A 19,511-nucleotide genomic window follows, 5' to 3' on the forward strand; every position below is an offset into this window, starting at 1 on the left:
GAGAAGATAAAAGGAAAATATATTAGTTCAGAGATCAGCAGTGGATGTATAGAATATGCATTTTAAAGACTGCTATGAAAACATTGCCTTAGGTGTATCAAGGCTAGTTAACTTAGATGGGAATGAGGATTGAGGTATATAGTCTGAGAGGTTGGGGGCTAAAAGAGGCAAGAAGCAGCTGGGTAGGGATGACAGTGGGGTACTTCTGGGGGTGGAAGTGGGGGAGCCAAAGGCAAACTTGATCATTTCTCAAGATGGCTCTGGCTCTGTGACTATTTTCTGGACCACTCACATTTTGAGAAGTGCTTGACAATAGCTTTATAAACTAGGATGTGTGGTACAGTGTTCTAAACTGTGCTTCAGGGAATAGGCTTTTGGCTAACTTGTGTTCAAACTGAAGAGAGAATGAACTGAATTACATTGCCTCAGGGACAGTTCCACCCTGGGCGGAACTACACCAGCGCTGACAGAGGCTCAGCTTTCATCTCTGCTTCAGCTGAAGAGCAATTTTATTTTGCCTTGAGCATGCACTGGCTCTACAAAAGTGGATTTTCAAAAGGACTTTACCTCTAAAGTCACACTCAATATTACCTCATTGCTCTCTTTATGTTCTCACTTAGACATGGAGGCACTTCCAGTTATCATTATGCAGGATGGTAAAATAAAAAGGTCTCATTAATATCTCATCTGATCTTCAGTATTAGCACTAAAAAACCTATCGTGATCTAGTCTGTCATTAGATATATTGGTGAGGACATGTATATATTCAGAACTTGAAGAAATAAAAGAAAATTTTGGGGTATATTTATGATCCTTATATACTATTTACTCATCTTCTTTTATAGAAATCAAATTTTATTTTCCTCTTTAAATATTTCCCCCTCTTCTCTCTCAATAGATATAGGAATTTATTATTTTTTTTCATTCAGTCATCCATTTTTCAAATATAAATTGTTACCTAAAATATATCATATACCGCACCAGGAGATGGACCAAAGAGAATTTGTGTTTCTAGTTCAAAGTATGAGTGTCTATTTGTAGAGATAAAAATCTGTGATGTGGCACAAGAAAATTTTAAATCTTTTATAAATACAGCAAAAGGAAAGCATATATTCATAAAACTGGATTAAAAAAATAAAAATATTGGTTATCTTAAAAGGAGAATATAAATTTAAGAAAGTTTCTCATTTTCAAATCATTTTGTTATTCAAAGAAGAATTTCGGTTAACTTGCATTCTTAAAAGGAAGTTAAATACTTCTTAGAAAGATTTTTCTTCATTTTTTACACTATTTAGTATTTATATATTATTTTATTATAAAATGTTTATATATACAAAAGCAGAGTTAATAGTCGAAACAATCCAATACCCAACTTTATCAATGATCAATTTATGGCTATTCTTCTTTCATCCATGTTCCCTCTCTCAAGACTTTTCCCCACACTCCCCAAACTTACTATTTTAAAACACATTCTAAAATCATGTAATTTCCTTTGTAAATACTTAAGTATGTTTTGCTAAGGAAAAAGAATTTTTAACATTATCAGAATACTATTACCATACCTAAAAAAATTAGTAATTTAAAACAAATTGTATAAATCTTGTAATTTCACCTCTAAATAACTTCTATATGTATTGCTAAGAGATAAAAATTTTTAAAAAACATAACAACACCATTATCACACCTAAAAAATAATGGCAATTTAAGAAATATCTTTTAGGATCTGGTCAGTATTCGAATTTTCTTAGTTGTCTCATAAAAATCTTTTTATAGTTACTTTGTTCTAAGTTCAGAAGATCCACGTTGCTTTTAGTTGATAGATATTGTAGACCTATATAAGTTTTCCCCAAGCATGTATGCGCGCACGCATGCGTACACACAGTTTCTTGTTGAAGAATACAGGTCATTTGCCCTATAAAATTTCTTACTCTCTGCCTTTGGTTGATTGCAAACTTGTGCTGTTTTTTAACATGTTCCTTTGTCCTCTGCATTTTGCATGTCATTGTATTCGGAGGCTTGATCAGGTTTAGGTTTTTGGCAAGAATACTTCTTAGGTGAAGCTGTGAACTTAACTACATTATATCAGGAGGCACATAATGATGAATTATTCCTGTTTATATCATAGGAAGCTTGCTAAGCAAGTTTAAGTATCGTTTGCTTCAGCCGTTTTTATGAAGTTTCCTATTATCCTTTCACCCAATGCTGTTAGTAGCCCTTGATTTTATTTTTAGGTCCATTATTCCTTATTTCACAGTGTTGTGAAATAACAGTGTTCTGATTCTAGCACTCTTACTGCTTTTATTAGCCATAAATCTTCAACAACAAAAAACATTTCCTCATCGACTGTTTGGTTATCTTGAAATACAGGTTGTACAAGAAAAGTAGGATCTATTACAGACATTTTCCCTTCATTATCAGTTTTAGAATAAAGACTTGTCCAAGCAGCCTCCAAAATTAAATAATAATTTTCCCCATCATTACAAATTAATGTTTTAAAAAAAACATATTTAAACTCATTGGTTATTTTTGATTCTTATATTGTTTCATCTTTGGCCAGTAGGAGTCTTTTCAAGTTTAATCCTATTGTTATTTTAACCTGAATCCATTAGTCATTGAAAGCTTTCTTGAATTCTAATATTACAAGATGTTCTAACCTCATCCAATATACTTCTTGCTCTTTATATAAATTGATCACTTCTCCAATTAAAACTTTCTTCTTTTTATGGAAAATGGTTCTTAGAGACCAAATTTTAAGTTGTAGTTGTTGTCGTTAGTGGGTTTATTACTGCTTCCAAAGTATTTAATATGTGAAGCGAAGAAATACAATTTTTAAAAGAAAAATATTTCACGTTCACATAACATTTTCAATTCAAATTTAAGATTATAGATTTCTCATTTAGTATCTTTTACTTTATACCTTTTTCCTCTCTGACTGAAAATTCTGTTTCCAAATGACATTAAAATAATTACTTATTTGCTCTTTATTATAAATTATATTCTGTATTGTGTACATTAAATGTAGTAGTTTCAAAAGAATGTTAATATTATACTTGAAATTTGAACAATGCGAGGGTTAGTTGAATATAATTTGAGCTCCCCAAAACTTAACTACTAATATTCTACCATTGACTGGAAGCTTTACTGATAATATAAAGTTAGTTAACACATATTTTGTATGTTATTTGCATTATATACTGTATTCTTACAATAAAGAAAGCTAGAGGAGAGAAAATGTTATTAGGAAAATACATTTACAGTATTGAAAATAATCTCTCTGTAAGTGAACCGGCACAGTTTAAATCCATTTAGTTCAAAGGTCAACTGTACTAACAATATGATATTGAATATTTTTTGAAATTTCTTTTCAAGATTTTATTCTTAGGCTATAATCCGTTAGGGACATCATGCGAATACTATATTTAAACTTGTTAGAAAGTAATTAACCAAATTAACTATTTAGTTAAGTTTATATACTTTTGTTTTTAATTTGAAGAATTACTTTTTAAATATTTTGGTAGTAATTATGCAAAATGTTTACATGACCCCAAAGTAAAACCTAAAAATGAGGTCAGGTTGCAAGAAGTCTAACACCTATAAGAGACATTCTCTTTTTGTCCTTCATTCTTCTATGGGAAACTGTTTTTATTTGCTTTTGGTTTATCATTTGCTAAAATATAAACCAATATGTCCACAAATATTCATATCTTCTCCTTTCTTTAATAAAAGGCAGCATATCATACACACAGTTGTGCACTCTTGTCGCTTTTTCTTTTATGCTGCCAGTTCTCAGAGGCCAGAGAGAGTTCCGGTGGTGTCTTTCTGAGAGTCCTTGTTCACCTTCGCTTTAGCTCTTGTAGGTTGTATTGGGGTAAGTGACGATGTCTCCTGTTGGTGTCTGAGACTGGCTATACTCTTTCAGGATTTTTGTCTGTCTTTCTTCTTGTTCTTTTTCCATTTTGGTTCCTTAAGCATATACTTATCCAAAATACTTGAGATTTTTGTCACGTAGATAATGCTCATTCTTCCTTTTTAGAGTTAATGTAGTCTTTTCTTATGTGTTATAATTTATTAGTTATGGACATTTGAGAAGAGAAGAGAGAAGAGCTAAATGTCTGGGTTATTGACTGACTCTTAGAACTGATTTGACAAATGAATTTAAAAGGTGGAAGATAGAGTTTAGTGAATAAAAGTATTATATGCTTCATGTATTAAGGGTCGCTTAGAGAGAATATTTAGAAAAACAGGCTCAGAAAATTGGTTTCACTCAAGTTGGAAGATGCCTAGATTCAATGTGATTTCATTATCAACATCAATCACCAACACCATCATAGCTCTAATCCCAGACAAAAATCAATAGCTGAACTTCTGTTTGTTTAGGGTTCTTCGCTGTTTGCTGGAGATTTATGCCACAATGAGTCATCTTTGAAAAGGGCCAGTTCAGTTATTGTTGCAAGTGTAATGATACACCCACAATAGACAAGATCAAAGTATACTAACTATTGAGTTTATGGAAACAGATTCATCCATGAAGAAAAAGGATAGAATGTAGGTTGGTACAGCAAGTGAGTTTGCAAAAATAATTAAGAGAAGAGGTTTGTACTTCTGCGAACATGTATTAAAAACCTAGTAGAAGCCCTATTTTCCCATATCAGTTAGAACTAGGTGTTTGTTCATTATCCCCCCCACCCCAAAAATGGTTAAAATCAAAGAATCATTACACAAGCAATCATGCCTTAACATAAGGTATCCAAGTTACTATAGATAATAGACTGAGTTTCCTTCTTTTCTACTTTATATAAATCATATTTGTATTGTGGTGAATGGGTACACAAGATAATGTACAGAATGTACTCAGCAAGAAACTGGGGGCAACTTAAAGACTTATGTGACAGGCTCCTTGGCCATTTAGATCTCATATCTAGTTGGACATACAACGCATACACGGGGGATGTTATGTGTGACATTTTTCTCTACAGGAAAATTGAGAACAAAGGATATCAGTGACCACAGATTATAAAGAGATAGGCCAGATCCAATATGCACACATGCTAAAGGTGACCTCCACCTATCCCCACATGCACACACCATGATCTGGGATCTGTAGCCATTATTCATTCTGAGTCTGCAAAAGGAGTAAAAGAGATGAACTAGAAGATGATGGGGAGAGATTTCCTCGGAGTTGCTCAATGGCTCTTTGTCCTGGCCCCTAGTCCAATGATGAAAGGAAACACTCTCTGGCAGTGGGAGTGCTCAGAGGGGAAGCTGGACCTCTGACTTTAAACAATGTGTTCTGAGCTGCCAAAATCAGCTTAGCCGTTGCCAGCGGCCAGCCAAAGAAATGGAAGAGAACCTATGAGTACTAAGACTTAGAGAGACACAGGAAGTGGGGCATGCCTCTTGCCTAAAGAAGTCTGCAGGTGAAAGGATTCTGGAATCACCCTGATGACAGAGCAGGTGGAGAGAATCATGGAAAAACAAGGGTACCTGAATGCTTCTGTGGGTCAAGGCGACCTTGTCATTGTAGGTAGGTTCGAATCATCCCAGGGGCTTCCTGCACAGGCAAGATGACATAGGCAGAAAAAAAGTGGGGTGTGCCATCAGTGAGCGATGCTTGAAGTCATCAGACAGAGTTAATGCCAATAGTGGTTCATGTGCAGGTCTATACAGAGGAGATCTCTGAAGAATTTACAGCAGGGCCATACAATTAAAACTGTAAACATGCCTGGAGACACCTGCTAAACTTGAGAGTGCAACCACTTCGCTAGAGTAAATCCTTCCTCACCCCTTCTTTCTCCTGCCACTTTGATTCTGAAGGAGCTCGAGGCCGAAGAGAGAGTACAGAAGGAGGGATGGAAGAGTAGGTGAAAAACAGTGAAGATATTGACACATCTTCCTCTCTCTATTCCAGGCCTGAGCTAGGCAAGGAAGAAGACTTCAACTTGAAGTTTCAAGTTGTGATTTTTCAGATGGAATTGAACTACTTAATACTGTTAATATCTGCAAGCGACCTGAAAGGTTATAGAATCTGAGGCATTTTCCCCACGTGTAGAAAAAGTCCCCGCAGTCCTCCCACGTTCATATCTCGCAGCATCCTTACCGTGCGTGTGGGTCCAACATTCGTCCGGGCTTCTCACTCTTCCTTCCCTTTGCCCACTGTGCCCACCCACCACGTCCCTGCTCGTCCTTCCACAATGTGGAGGACTCTCCCTCAGGGCCGATGACTTTCTGTTGGTAGAGAGGGAGGAATCAGAAGAGAGAGAACTGATAAGAAGAAATAAGTCTACAATCCAAAGGATTTCAATAAGTGAAAGAGATGCTTTCTGTCAAAACTGCTGAATGTGTTGCTTGATGAGACTCTCGGATGTCGAGGAATGGAGTCTCAGAAGTCAGGAGGTGCTGCAGTGCTGTTTCGGAGGCAACAGTGTGGTACTCACCTTCAGCTAGTGGCACGGCAAGGACAGCTCTGTGGCCGTCTCTGGTCGGCGGACCCCGGGAGGCATAAGCTCTCCCAGCTGCCTGCACTGTCACCTGCTTGTTTTTACCATTAAGTTTTTGAATTGAGAAGTAAAGACCAAGAAGAGCAACCTGTCTGAAGCTCACAGAATGAGTTCTTTTATTAAAAAGAATGAACCAAAATGAAAAAAAATTCCCTCTGCACATACACAGGCCAGTGTATCTGTTAACAAAGAACTCTGTGTGAAAGAAATTATGCATTTGGTTCTATGAAGTGTTTTTGCTTTTCCCAGTTGAGTTGCTGTGGAGTTAATCCCAAGATAAGGAGAAAAGATGCTGACCTATTTCTGTGAGGATTAACTCCTCAGACAACTATTCTAGGAGAACAAATGTCTGATCCATTTCTATGCGTGAAAGCTGGTCTAGGCACTGAAGGCGCCGGGAGGCCTCTGCTGAGTCACAGCCAAAAATCAGAGATGGCGGCAGCCTCTGAGTGACTCGATGACACCACTATAAGAAGCCACTCACCAGGCCTGGAGCCCTAGGAGTCGGTTACAAACCCATGTCAGGAATCTGTTCGAGGCCCAGCTCCGCCATCAGAGCGTGACAACGTCTCGCTGTCCATCACATTCCTGCTCCGTGTCCGGGAGCAAGCGTTCCGGTGGAGCTGTGATTTCATTGCTCGGCCGCTGCCATGCCTCCATCTCTGGGACGGAAAACTCAGTTCAGTGCTGCTACCTGCCTTTCCTCTGAGAGGCCCGGAATGCCATGACCTTGAATTTGGTGTGATGCATCTTCACAGCTCTGTGAGCCTATTGCCCAAGAATGGATAAGTCGTTGACCCCCAGGTGTTAGAGTGCAGCCTATGCGTGGGGTATATGGTGAACTTTGGTTTCTGATTACCTGGATTTGAAGGCCCGTTTTCCCACTTACTTGTATGATGCTTGGCAGAATATTTCACTTTCCCTATCTGTAGAAAATGAGGATAATGATAGTACCTAATTCACAGGGTTGACAGCCAAGTAGATAAAATAGCGTATATAAAGCACTTAGTATAATGTCCTGTTATTAATGAATAGTAATGTCTAATAAATATAATAATCATCAAATAGATAAATACATATCTAATAGTAAAATCTAATAAAACTACCAGATCCCAGTCAGATCTTGTCACTATAAGAAGATATCTCAAGCCATCCAAATATTTCAAGTAGTGTAGGTAGTGAGATCAAAATTTCCCGGGGACACCGAAATTTTGCAAATTTTCCGAGGACAGGTATGAAACGGCACCTTTCCAACGCACTCAGCCTTTCCCTCTCTCCGCCTGAGCTGTTATAGCTTGCCAAATCGGCTTCTCTCTGAGCGACATACCTTGAGCCTTTTGCTTAATCCTCAAGAGAGATCTTTGCTGGTTTCTATTTAGAACGAGAAGGCCATATCTGAGAAGTGGGGGTACAGTAGGCACCGTGGTGTTCATGCTTCATGAATTACACAAATGTACTCCTCCATCAGCAAGCCTGTGACAAATGAAGACACCTGTTGAACTGCTCCAAGTGTAACACAGTGACTCAGCAGATTTGAGGATGCCACAGGAGCTTTCTAATTTATTGATAATGCAGTTTCTGTCTTCATTACAAAATTTAGAGATAGGAGAAGAAATAATTTTTGTTAACTTGTATAATTGCAAATATGTTTCATAATCAAGATGACTTTTCATTCATTTCTTTATTCTCTGTTTATGCATATTCTTAGGTACAGCTTGCCAGTTTAATGATTAAAATATGGAAGGTTTAACAAGAGGAGAACAGAGTCTACACAGGTTCTCCAGTTTTACTGTTTTCATATGTGATATTTCACAAATATGATAGGTGAAGATCGACACCTGAACGTAGTTTTAATGTGCCTTTTTTTATTCATCTGAGTGAGGTCAAACCTCTTTTCAGTATTAAGGGCCACCTTTTTTTTTTTCTGCGAATTATCTATTCATGGCTTCTGTCTTTCTTAGGGAGACCTTTAAGAGTTCTTTATCACTGGATGGATTAGCTCTATGAATGCATTATATGCTTCAAATATATTTTCCCAGTTTGTTGCTTGTCTTTTAGATTTCCTTGAGGTTTCTGTTCCAAAAAAGCTTTCCATATTTTATTTCCTAAAGGTATTCATCTTTTCTATTATTGCTTCAGGTTTTGGGGTTGTACTCCCAATTCCGTCTCCTCACCTAAGGAACATGGTTCAGCTCTGCCCCTTTTCCTTTCCTCGTACTTTGGCCTGAAAACTCACTCCAGGCCATAAGCTGGGACAGCCTTGACATAGGCCTAGGAGTAGAATCATTGGCCATAGGGGATGTATATGTTCAGCTTTAGATGTCAAAAAGTTTTCCCAAGTTACGGTCCCAACTTATAGTCCCACTGGCTTTGTATGAGAGTTCCAGTTATCCCATAGCCTTGCCAACACTGCTTATGTTAGTCTGTAATTCTATTTATTTTGGTGGGAATGGTTTTATTTCCCGGGTGACTAATGATATTCAAGAGAGAAAAAGATCAGCTGTTCTTTGGACTTTACAGTCCCAAACTGTAAGCATGTAATCATAGACCTGGTTTTAAACCAGCACCCATCAATCAACTCCGAAATTCCAGGGACGGAATGACTCTACAGAATGACTCTCTTCCACAGTCCTGTGTCGACAGTAAGCCATCAGCCACAACCCTCTCTGTGGCGTGGAGCTGTATTTTCTGAATGGTACCTTTAATAAACAGAAGTTTCTAGTTTTAATTTACTCTTGTTTGTCACTTGTTTTCCATTATGAGAAATGCTTTAGTGTACTGTGCGAGAAATCTGTGTCCACAAAATTATAAAACATTTTCCCATGTTGTGTCTTGGAAATGTTATTGATTTACCACTTACCCTTCATGTTTAGATCTGTAATCCTCTTGGAACTGAGTTTTATTGTTTGGAGTGAGTTAGGGGTTAGCATAATCACTTGTGCTATATGCATCCTATTTACATAGAATAATTTATTAGGAAAATTTATTTTTCTTTTTTCAGCTACTCTGCGGTGACACTTTTGAAAGAAATCAAATGTCGATGTAAAAGCATGAGTCTCTTTTTGGACTCTGTTAAGTTGGACTTCCTTTGTGGGGAGATATTTAGATATAAATTCAATTTTTTTGGTTAGACGGTTATACAGATTTTCCATTTCTTTATGTTTCTTGTGATAACTTGTTTTTTATTAGAAATTTATCTTTTTCATTTAAATTTTCAAATTATTGGAATAAAGTTGTTCATTATATTCTCTTTTTTTTCCTGCATTTATTATAATTTCAAACACAAAAGTCCAGAGTTTTAGTGAACATCCATACACATACCACTTAGATTCTATAATTTATATTTACTACACTTCTTTATTTTTCCTGTTCTAGCATTTTTCTGCATATGAAATTATATGATTTTTTTTCTAAATGTTTTATTTTTAAAACTACCTGTGGCAGTGCTCCTATTTTTATTTCGATATTTATATTCTTGTCTCTCTTCTTTCTCTTTTTGTTAGGTAGTAAGGGAGGTTTAGTCTTGACAGGACTGTGTCAATTTTACTAATTTTTTGAAAGAAATAATATTTGACTTTTGGACATATGTAGTTTGTATTTGTATTCTATTTTATTAATTTCTTCTACTTGTTGCTTACAATGAGTAGAAAGGTGAAATCTTATTTTCTCATAAACTGATTTCTAGCTTAATTCCACTATTGTCAAAGAGAATAGTGCACATGATTTCAGTTCTTTGGAATTTGTTGCCTTTGTTTTATGAGCCAGCATATAGTCAATTTTGATATCTATATCTTGTATACTTAAAAAATATGTACTCTGTAATTGTTGGTCTTGTTGTTTTTTTTCTTCTTCCAAGTATCACAATATTTATTGATAGATATAAGTATATAAAATCAGGCCATGAACATGTCTTGATAAATTACATAGAACTTAATTTCAATACTACAATAAGAGGGACCAATTCGAATTCTCACCATTGATTTCACACCCACAAAAACCACTTTAAGGGCATTAATGATCTCTCTCTCTCTTTATTATTATTATTTTTTAATAGAATAGGGTCCATTTGTGAAGTTGAGTTTTAAAATATTTCTTTTATTTACTAATTGTTTCTCCTTTTTTTTGAGGTATGTAAAATTTTTCATGATGTTTCGGCCCACTTTTGTATCCTTTCATTTTAGTTTCATATATTCTGAAGTTCTGTTATTTGATGTACACAAAATTAGGATCATTATATTTTCCTACTCAATTGACACTATTATTGTTTTAAAACATTCCTTTTTATCACTAGAAATTCTTGTTTACCTGATATTTCTAGAATTATACCAGTTTTCTTTTGATTAGTATTTTAATGGTATATATTTTTTAACACCCTTGGACTTTAAAAGTTTTTATTTTTATATTTAAAATTTATTTCCTGTAAGAAGAATGTAATTTTGTGTTGTTTTTCTACATCTAAAATCTTGAACTTTTACTTTTAGTGAAATTACTGATATATTTGAGCTTAAATATACCATTGTAATATTTATTTTCAATTTGTTGTTGCATTTCTGTTCTCTTCTATGTTTCTGTTATTCATATTTTTAAATTCCTTTGAATTAGACTGTTTTTATTACTTTGTTTCACTCCCTTAATGAGCCTTTGGTTATTGATTTTTTACCATTCCTTTACTGAATGCCTTAGAGATTTTAACAAGTATCTTCCACTTATGAAATCCAGTATTATTCAGTAATTTTACCATTTCCAATACTGTAAGAAACTTAAAATATTTAAAATCAATTTGTCTACTCTTGGATTTTATGCTGCTTCTTCTCATTATACACACACACACCTGTGTATCTCTACAGAAGACGTTATTATTGCTTTATATGCTACATAATCATTTATATTTATCTTTATAATTACTCTTTCTGCTCCTCTCTGTTCATTCTTTCCTGAATTTCCATACTTCCATACGAGATCATTTTCCACTTGCCTAAAAAACTCCTCTTAGTATTTCTTTTAATGAAAAGCTGCTGGTGATGATTTCTCTATTTTGTCTGAATAGTTCTTCATTTTGTCTTCATTTTTGAAAAACATCTCTAGCAGTCATATAATTTCATTATCTTCCAGCTTCCACTATTTCTGTTGAAAAGTAAGTTTTTAGTCTTATTGTGGCTATTTTAAGTTGTGTTTTAATTCTTTTTCTCTTCATCTTTTGTTTTCAACAACATCTTTTATTTTACTATGATACACTGTGGAATGGATTAATTGTATTTATTCGGCTTGAGGTGCATAGCATTTCCTGAGTCTGTGTTCTGATGACTTTTATCTGCTTAAATAAATTACGTCACTTTGTTTTTAATTTTTTTCTGCACTGTTTCCTTTCTATTTTCCTTCTGCAATTCCAACTGCACAAATGCTATACTTTTTAACTCCATCCTATATGTCTTTTACTCTTTTCTGTAACTTTTATACTTTCACTGCCTGTAATTTAGACTAGATATATTTTTCTTATATAAATTTCAGTTCAAGAATTCACTCTGTAGTTGTGTCTAATTGGCTGACAAAATCATTCTTAATTTTGGTTAGTTTGTTTTTCAGTTTAACAATTTCCATAAGCATTCTTTAGTTTCAAGTATACTGTTAAACTTCTCTATCTTATAGTTTAATTTTTTGAATGAATCAATCAAAGTTATTTTTAAGATCCTGTCTTATAACTCCATCATTTAGAGTTCTGTTAGGCCTGTGTTATTGTCTGTGATTTCCCTTGGCGTTTGGTCATGTGGCATTTCTACCTAGTAGTCTCTTGCCATAAAGATTGTTTTTCCATCAAGTTCTTTTATTTTACATTCTTGACAAAAATAGTTGTCAAGAATTTTAATCTGCTCCATAGAAAATTATTTTTTATGAATATCCTTCATCTATTAAGAAAATTGTTACTCTTCTTTTTGATCTTACAGTATTTTTACATACTTGTCACATAGCTCTTTTTATCACTCATTGCTAAATAAATTTGGTTTTCTTAGATGAGCCATTTGCAAAAGTAAATGGATAGGGTATCTTCTTCGATGCTAAAGTTTAACCTCTTATAGAATAAATGGCTTGCTTTCTAGATTAATTAGAAAGTTCTGTCTTCACTGCTCCTCTGAACAAAATCAGATCCAGGAGTGTCTTCCGCAGTCATTCGGTTGAACCTGTTTCTACCATACTGCTACACACAAGGCTTTTCTTTTCAGAAAACTCTTTTTATCTCACCTTGAGTGAGTGTATTTTTAGCAGAACTTTCTATGATGCGGTGTTTCTAGATGTACTGTAAAATCTCTCCCTGACTTTCCTTAACTTTTTCCTCTAAGGATCATACATAAACTTTGTTATTTTGCCAGCTTACTACATATATTTTTTGAGCCTTTTTCTTGCTTCCCTGAAAAAAAAGTTTTTGGTTTCTTTTTTTTTTCTCTTCCTTTTGAGTAGTTTCAAGATGGAAAAGGGGAAATTAATGTTTTAAGAACCCAGGTCATACCTTGTATTGAGCATTTACTCTTTTAAAGATAGTGTTTACATATGTGCATATGAAGTAAAAAGGAAGAGCAAGCTACATTTGCTATGTGTTGTGTGTGCAATAGAGAGAGCCCACTGGGAGGCTCAATTAAAAAAAAAAAAAGTCTGGAGGGGATGGGAAGGACTCAACTGCTGAAAGTGGAAAGGCAAAACCTAGACATAAAGATATCTAAGGAAAACATGTATTTTTCCATGTGGAATGAATGAATTTGGGAGATTGAAACAAAAAAGAAGAATGGAATTCTGTTCCAAGGTTGGTATCTAGTGAAAATAGACTCTTCACGGTTATATCTGGTTTGCAATGTGGTCCAGGATAATTGCTTATGAATTGTGGTCTATTGAAAACGAGAAGTAAATCTTTGGGGATCGATATAAAAAGAGAAGTTTTAAATGTTTTGAAGAAATAGAAACAGAAGAGAAGTATTAATCATTAGGAGTATTTCTCAAATCTGCTTCTGCCCTGGCATGGCTTGAGCGGTATGATGCCAAGACAGGCAACTTGCAACAAAACCTGGCTTACAGATGCTTGGAAGGTGGGAAGAGGGAGAGATCTTTTCTCTCAAAATGGATCAGAGAGGATTCCACATTAATCTCTGAAAGTCTGTATGCATTGTATGCAAGGGCTCCCTTGGGATCACTCGGGCCAGGTAAGACGCACTCACATAGAGCTGGGGTGGATGGTGGATGAGAGTCAAGCGTCAACTGCCTCCCAAGGAAAGTGAGGAGATAAGAATCCTCTCAAGGACTCACATGCCAAGTCAGACACTGAATAATATTGATTCGCAGTGTAATCTACTTAATATCTTTGTGTTTTTAGGTATTTCAGTTACATAAATTTTAATTATAGCTTTTTGACATTTTAAGTATTCATATAAATGATGATAGAGACAAATTCTATGATACTAGACACCAAAGAATTGAATTTTAAAATGTAAGAATTGAACTGCAACAACAAAGATCTTTTTTGTAGATGCTTCACAGAAAACTGAAACCAGGAATATCTGAATCTTCACGTCAGATTCACAGGTGGTAATGAAAAGACATGACTGTCCATTTTGTCTTTGTAGGACAGTAATAGTGCACATTATGTAATTCACTAAGGTACTTAAGAAACCCACTGCATCATGAGAGTCAGATAATAGGTTGTCACAGAAAAACAGCAAAATGACAGCTCTGTGTGTGTGTGTGTGTGTGTGTGTGTGCGCGCGCGTGTGTGTGTTTTCAATGCCAGATCCTGTGGGAAATATAGCTTTTAGAGGTGATGGATTAGTTTTCAGATTATAAGGAAATTAATCCACTAACATTTTAAAATGAAAGAGGAAACATGATAGAGGTGTACTTACTTAAAATGATCCCTTTTCTGGTGCAGAGGAAGGATTAAGATGAAGAATTCCAATTTAAGACAAGCCTGTAAACATTTAAAATAAAAACTGTTAAACCCATATGGCATTAAGAAGAAAACACCTGTGGTCACCCCTAGCAACCACATGCCAGTCTGACTACCTATGAGTCTGCAGTTACAGTGTGAAGCCAACAAGAGGAATATGTGTTTCCTTCAAAGACTGGATTGAAATTGGTCAGAAAGCAGAGTGATTTACATTATCTAAAAAACTTCTCAATTCAAGTGCAGTATGTACATGATAGAATCATCCATAAAGTCATTTGGATTTTAACCTGGATCTTCAATTTGAGATGAGTCAGTTAAATGGAACTTTCTCAGACATTATTTTGTATGTGGCCCTCTAGTCAGGTTATGATTTATTACCTTAGTATTTTTGTTTATTTGTAACTTGAAGGTAATGGTACTTGGTACTATTTATTTGAAAAGTCTTTTCAAATAAAAGATTGTTGGGTTGGAAATATTTTAACATAGTTAGAGTTTTCACTCTAGAGCACAAAGGAAGGGTATTCACACTAAGATTTTGGCATATTATAAGATGCATATTATAGGATAAATAGGCTCTGCCAGGGGTCTACAATTTTATAAGTTATGGGGACTCTTGAAAAAAAAGTAGTAAAAATAGAAGATATATATATATATATACATATGTATGTATGTATACACACGCATGCACATATAGACACTCATATATACACACTTACATTCTCATATATGTATAAAATATACACATACATATATTATGTTCACACACATTATATGCCTATATTATATATAGGTTTTACATGGTACATATAGATATTATATGTAATATATGTGCACATATATGTACTTATATACATATGTATCCTAAGTACTATGAAACTTATTGAATTTTGGTCAACTTCATTGACCAGTACTAAACTATTTTAACCATCTTCTCTTTGTAATTTTAGTTAGATTACTTCTGGCCTGAGGTAAAGTAGCATTCAAATTACAGAATCACGATTCAATTTCTTTGATAGGGTTCTCACACACAAAGATTATTTGGGCCCTGAAAGTTTATTCTATATATGATTTATGTCACAGCTTATTACCTTGGCGTGAACTCAGCCCCCCCATCCCCCACTGACCTCTTTCTTACACAGGAAGTGCTCAGAAGTTGCTCATCTGTGTTCATGATGCAGTCTTTAAAACTTCTTCCTGTTAGCTGGGGTCTGCCTCTCTCTCTGCAAATGTACCATCATTCCCTTCTCTGGCCAGTTTCTGCTTTCATGATCTGCCACACACTCCAGTACTGTTGACCTCTGTTGCTCTATTCTGGTCCAGGTGCAGCTGAGGCTGGGATGGCCTTTCCCATGTGCCCCCTGGTGCTGCTTATGTCACAAAGCTCAAGTCCACGCTTGGAGTAGTAAGGTTACAGAGTATGGCCATCCCAAGTATTTCATAACTTCTAATTTAAGAGATATTTTAAATTGAGTTTTCAAAACTTATATTTGTAAATTGGAATGCTTTCCTGAGTTGCCTTTTGCATGTGAAACAAACTCAGGCATTCCAAGTCTGCCAAATATATTCAAGAACTGGGAATTCATGTTATCGCGGTTGCCACTTTGGAGGGAAATAGTTAAATCCCTTTGAGCTCCTTCTCCCAGCTGGGAAGCAGGTGAGTGCAGACAATCAACTAAGAGATTTTCAGATTTATTAGAAATGTAAGAAGACAGTTAATTGTCCAGTGAAAAATAAATGTATAACTGGCTAGGCAAGCTTATAAAGAAAAGCCTGAAACAAGTGGTCTTTAAAAATTAAAAATTGGTGGTGTAAGGCCATGATTTGTAAATCTAGAATTTAATAATTTGTTATGCCAGACTTGTTCTTTCAGAAGTAGATGTAATAAATTATAAACACCTCCGTTAGTGATTCATTCGGGTAATATTTTTGACATATTTTCCTCGATTGTCAAAAGAGAAAAGGACAAAAGCATTCAGTGTGATGATTCACTGAAATACATTCTCAATTCCTTTCTCAAACTGAGCTCCCTTTATCCGAAGGTTCAGAAGAGCATCCTGTAAATCATTTTCGCAATATGTGTGCTTTTTGTTCCTCTGAAACATAGTCGGTTTTCCATATGCTCTTTGCCTGTCTGCTTTAAAACACTGGGATGCACTACAAACAGTTCTATTAAGAAGGGCTGTAAAATTTACTATGCATTTTTTAATTAAACATTTACTCCACTCTGGTACTCTCCTTACAAACAAGATCTCATTTTGTCCTCAGGACAGTCCTGTGACACAGGCATTATTACTGGTCTTTCACAGAAGAGGCAAATGAAGTACGATGCTGGAAGTCACTTTCTCCCAGAGCTGGGCTGTAACCTGAGAAGTCCGGAGCCAACCACCTGTACTGAGCTGCTAGTCTGGCTGCCTTGGTTCCTTCTTAAAGATGGATGCTCTTCTGTATTTGGGAGGCCCCACCTGTGACCTGATATTTATTTATTTATTTTTGGACCCGAGGGGCACAGAATTGAGTTAACCATATGGCAGAGTTTTGTCCTTTCTGCAAGCCTTTCTTTTGTTTGATCGTTTTTTGGTTTTCTCCTTCCCATCTCCACCCTAATGTACTTAACATGCCACTCTCCTGTTCTTCCTCCATGTGTTTATGTAAATGCATGCAACTATGTCTTTGAAAACTGTCAGGATAGTTGTGCATGTGTTTTAAAAATTACATAAGTTGTACTGTGTCATGGATCTCCTTCTCCTTTTTTTCCTTTTCCATTTAAAATCCTTCTGGTCTATTTTATTTATTTATTTATTATTATTTATTATTTTTTAAAAAATAAATTTATTTATTTAAATTAGTTTCCAGTATACAGTACATTGGTTAGATATCTATATTGTTCCTAAAATGATTCCCCCAATTGCTCCCTCCCTCCCCTGACCCTCCACCTAGCCAACTCATTAATACTAACTACATTCCCTCTGCCATTTTTCCCATCTCCGTGACCATCTATCAGCTACTAATTTGTACTTCTTTAATCTTCACCCCAACCAGCTCCCCAACCACCCTCCTCTCTGTCTGTCACGAAATTTCCACTCTATTCGTGAGTCTGTTTTTAATTAGTTTGTTCTTTTTGTTTCTTAGATTCCACATATAAGTGAAATCATATGGTATTTATCTTTCTCTATCTGACTTATTTCACTCAGCATAACCTCGAGGTCCATCCATGTTGTTGTAAATGGTAGGATTTCATTTTTTTATGGCTGAGTAATATTCCATTGTATATATGAACCATAATTTCTTTATCTAATCATCTAGCCATGTTGTTCTAAATAAAATGAGTTCATGGTTTCTGACTGCTGCAGAATATACTACTGAATGCTCTTATCATATTAATTATCTTTTCCTCCTCTGATGAACACTTATGTTGCTTCTGACTCCTTGCTATCATAACTGATGCTATGATGAATATTCTACATATATCATGATGAATTTGAACAGAAATCTCTCTGGGATGCGCCTATGGATGAGATTGCTAGATTCCATTCATACTTAATTTCTTTAAGTACTTTTAGATCTCTCTTTAGCTGAGATATAGCAGTTTATACTTCCACCATAATTTATACTATTTTCTTGTCCCACATTCTAACCAGCACTTATTATTCAAGTGTCTAATTTTTGCTGATGCGATAGAAACAAGCCTAAAATGTTTATGATGTGATGCCTCATTTGCTAAGTCAGAGCCAGAACCCTCACTTCACACATTTTTACCATTATTTTCTCGAGAGAGTGCTGGTGGTATGGTAGCTGTGGGCAGCATTTAAATTTCATGAAGGCAAAGAAGAAGGTGGGGAGCGGGCTGACTCTCTACTCCTCTGAGACTCTTGTGGCCCACCATGGGGGGAAGCATGGCCGATGGTGTAATGTGGTAGAAACTCTGAGGGAAGAAACACAACCTATTTTTCAAAATTTTGAAAAATTAACACTTCAGAGTGCTGATTCATAAATATATTTTAAATGTCATTTAATATTATTCAAATTGGAAGTTATAAATATTTCATATATTCCAAAATAAATATATTTTTTCCTATTTTCTTTAGAAATTTTATCTTTCATATTTCAATATTTTACGAATTTAAACTTTATTTTGGGATGAATTTTGAAGTAGGAATCCAGATTTATGTCAATATTATATACCAGCTAATGTTGCCAATACCGTCTACTTAATAAGCCATATTTTCCCTCACAATTTGCAATGACACATCTGTCATATACCTTGTTTCCAAGTCTGTTTCTGGGGTCAGTATGCTGTTCCATTCTTCTATATGTTCTTGTACTGGACTCATCCTATTACTCTTATTTCCGAAAAGGTATTATAATTATTTTATACAATTTTGAGAATCAGCAGAGAAATTCCCTGCAAAATTTGCTGTGACATTTATTCTAATTGGTTTCACCTAATTAAGTAATTTATGGAGATTGACACCTTTATACTTTTAGGCATCCCATCTATAAACTAAGTATATATTCCATTTGTTTAGGCAGTTTTATTCTATATTTCTTAATGGAGTTTGGATACTTTTCTCCATAAAGGGCATGTGCAGTCAGCTATGTATAGTGCTGGGGATGGGGTACTAGACTAATTGGGGGGGGGGGGTGTCACATTGTAAATAACATAAATGTCTAACCACTATGCTGTGCTCCTGAAACTAACATAAAATAATACTGAATATCAACTGTAGTTGAAAATAAATTTTTTAAAAAAGTATGCATTTTTCGTTAAGGTCTATACCATTCTTCATAGTTTTTGCAGCATCATGAGTGGAACTTTAGTTTCTTTTATATTTTCTAGTGGGCTATTACCAGTTACGCAGAAATACTATTACTCCTGTATATAGTACCCACGGTAATCTTAAATTAGTCTACTATTTTATTATTCTCCTAACCCTTATTATACCTATTACATTTACATATCTTTTTTCTTTGGCTATCAGTACTCTATTGACACTTATAAAAAATACTTCTAAAAATTCTTTACTAAAAATAAAATTTGGTATGGTTTTTAGTTGTTAGATTCTTAGTTTAAGAGTTTTTAACATAAA

The sequence above is a fragment of the Rousettus aegyptiacus genome, unplaced genomic scaffold (assembly GCF_014176215.1).
Source record: "Rousettus aegyptiacus isolate mRouAeg1 unplaced genomic scaffold, mRouAeg1.p scaffold_m13_p_15, whole genome shotgun sequence".
In the NCBI taxonomy this organism is placed as follows: Eukaryota; Metazoa; Chordata; class Mammalia; order Chiroptera; family Pteropodidae; genus Rousettus; species Rousettus aegyptiacus.